General features: G+C 46.7%; 1 long non-coding RNA gene across 2 annotated transcripts; it reads right to left on the bottom strand.

Moving 5' to 3' along the window:
- Positions 1–289: 289 nt before the first annotated feature.
- On the bottom strand, positions 290–2,969 carry LOC108445377. 2 transcript variants are annotated; one of them, XR_001860196.1, is made up of 4 exons: positions 2,732–2,969; positions 1,987–2,072; positions 1,670–1,763; positions 290–774 (listed from the first exon to the last, which is right to left on the bottom strand). It is a non-coding gene; the product is annotated as an uncharacterized LOC108445377 (long non-coding RNA). The 2 variants fall into 2 exon arrangements; XR_001860197.1 differs by lacking the exon at positions 2,732–2,969 and adding an exon at positions 2,191–2,707.
- Positions 2,970–2,975: the final 6 nt, after the last annotated feature.

Below are 2,975 nucleotides of genomic sequence, written 5' to 3'. Positions count from 1 at the left end.
CCCCGGCCCCTTCCGGGCCGGCCGTCCGGGTGCCTCTCCCGCCGCCAGGCCCGTCAAAGATTCCGCCGGGAAGGCGGTGGGTGCGTTTTGCATCCCCGGAATTATTCCTTAATGTATTAAAATAAAAAAAAAATTTCGATTTCTCAAGAAGCGCATTTTCATAGACTTGTGTACGGTGATTGCTTTGTATGAAATCGTGTTTGGGTAATAATATTGAAAATCAGCGCCGTGTTTACTGTATTTCATACCTAACAGCTTGCTCTGCCCAGTGCTATGCTTCTCTTTAGATCCCTCTTTCAACCCATGCTGTGACCACCCTCCCGTAACAAACAATTGCTTAGCAACACTATGCAGCACAATTTGCTTGTGTTTCATTTGTTATTACAATTTCACCCCAACATTATGTGACAACAGATTGTTTGTTTAACACAATTTTCCGTTTGCCAGGTTAGCGAAGAGCGCTTGGGAAATGAGAAACTCCGAGAGAGGGTTTTGCGAAGCGGGTATCAAAATCGGGAGTTTCACGGCAAGGCGACTCAGATTAAAACAAAACAAAATAAAAGAAACCTTCCCCACTGGGGGGACAAGTTATTTGGAAAATATCATTTCTAAATTAGGAATAAAGGTAAGCTTTGCAGCGTGGTGGATCATCTGTCAGGGGAGCAAAAAACTCTTTGGGAAGCCGAGCCCTCACAGCCCGAGCTGTGTGTGTGTGCTCCGCCAGCGCCGCGGCTCCTCCGGTGCCCCACTCGCGTCCCGCGGCGCTGCTTTCACCTGGGAGAAGCCCGACAGGCGCGGAGATGAAGCTCTGACGCGAGTGATGCTAAACACCCGAGAAGTCGCCCCGGCGAGGGTGTCTCCACGGAGGGTGCCCCCACCTGCGAGCCCCCGCGGGGGTCACCCGGTTTGTTCCCCGAGGGGCGGCAGTCCCGGGGCTGAGCGCTGTCCCCGCCGCCCTTCTCCCGCCGCCGGGGAGGTGCCGGGGCCCCCGAGCCCGGCTCGCCCGGAGCCCCGCTCCCCTCCGGGTGCACAGGCCACCGGAGGGATGCTGCTGCGCATTGCTGCAGAGCCGCTGAGGACGTGAACGAGCATCCCGATGGCGGCATTAAGCTGGCGCTGCTCTGCATGCAGCGTGACCGGCTGCGCTCAGGGAATTACTGACCAAAAAACCCCAACAAACCCAAACTCCCTCTCCAAGCCCACCCACAAACAAACAAACAAAAATTAAAGAAAACTCTAAAAACATCAACAGAAAAAATTTTCACAAATCTAACAAAAAACCGCCGAACCCTCTGTCAAATAGTTTCACTTTTCATTAAATTTGAAAAACTTGCACGAAGTTCAGGTCTAAATGCCAAGGGCGTAAAGAAATTGATACACAGACAAATTGAAGTAAAAACTGATGCTGGTAATTATTCACATTGCGATGTATCAACAAAGCAAGAATTTAGTTTTGGCATTCTTTTTCTTTAACGTTTATACGGGTCTTTCGCTAGAAATAGGTTTCAGATCATTCTCAGGTGTGGCTTTAAATCCTGGAATATCGAGGAAAGGAAGGATAAAGTGCGAGTAAGCGCTAACGAGGATATTCTTTGGTGAGGAAAAATAATGTGTTCCTCGTAAACGGACTCTAATGGCTTGTTTTCATTTCATGCGTACAATTTCCTACCTTGTTTGATGGAGAGTTGATGGGGTAAATAGTCTAATCTTATTCAGTTCACCTCCTGTGGATTCCCAGGGACAGTCGTGACAGACGAAGTATTCTGCAAATCACAAGAGCCAGCTACCAGGAGAGCCAAACCTCTTAATAGGAAGAGTTTTAGGGATTTAAAATGTCTCCATTTAAAAATTCACAGAACATGCAAAATACAAAGTTCTCTGTATCGTTGCAACTTTACGAACTTTGTTTTCTAAGGTAGATAATTAAAGATTAAAAAGAAAAGAAATAAGCACCAAGATAGATCAGAAGCAAATCGGAATACCTACCACACCCGGGGATTTGAGACGGCACTGGTCTTTAACATTTGCATCTCATGGCTTGTTTTAAAACAAAAAGTGATACCTGTCTGAATCTGTTTAAAAAAAAAAAGGGGGGGGGGGGAGGGAGAGAGAGAAGTTTACAATATTTACGCGTCCTTGTTCCGCCAGGTGACCTAGGAAAATAAAAAAAAAAAAAAATAGTTCAGTTACTCAGTGAAGACGTTGTTGCTTCACTGCATAAACCTTAAGTCCGAGAAACGGGTACTCCTCGATGCCCTTTCAGTCCTCCGAGACGGGGACGCAAGATACAAATCCTGCTACAGAAACACTCGGAGTGGGGGGGCGTTGCATGGTTATGTGGCAGTTTATTTTTTTTAAAAAGTACTTCTTAACCAGTTCGAAGCATAAATAATGAATCTGAGCTTTAGACAGAGGAAATCGCACCCACTAATGTGAACTAACACGACCAAAGCAGGCGCATAATAGACAAGACTAGGAGCTGCTAACCACTTCTACACAATGGCATTAATAAGATTAACCTGGGCAATTAGCCGGTGCAGCAGAGATCAAGCCTAAATCTGGGGCCTTTCTAAAAAGCCTACTAATGGAAAGGATTACGTTAATTTCATTAATTCTCAATACACAGACTCAGGCTGCTTTCACTCCTTTGTGTAACCCCCACTTCTTCCCCACCAAAAAAAGGGGAGAAAAAAAAAATCAAATCTGGTTTTGTTTGTCATCTGCATATTACCAGGAACTAAATCCAGGATGACGTCGCCTGGGTATAAAAAAGGGAAGAGGTTCAGATGGATTATACTCCGAGCAGCCCTCTGGGTTGAGATCAGTAAACAGGCGAGAGTTGAGGGGGGAAAGTTCCAGGGGTGGATCCTGCGCACACGCACACAAGCGCGCACAGGCACACACGCACACTCTGCCCGCAAGCTGCCCTCGGAAAAGGCTCTGTTCTTTTTGCTCCGATCCCTTTTTAAAATTTA

Source organism: Corvus brachyrhynchos, unplaced genomic scaffold, assembly GCF_000691975.1.
Source record: "Corvus brachyrhynchos isolate BGI_N302 unplaced genomic scaffold, ASM69197v1 scaffold1, whole genome shotgun sequence".
Taxonomy (NCBI): Eukaryota; Metazoa; Chordata; class Aves; order Passeriformes; family Corvidae; genus Corvus; species Corvus brachyrhynchos.
The sequence above is the reverse complement of the archived record's forward strand: the minus strand, read 5'-3'. Positions and strand labels throughout refer to the sequence as shown.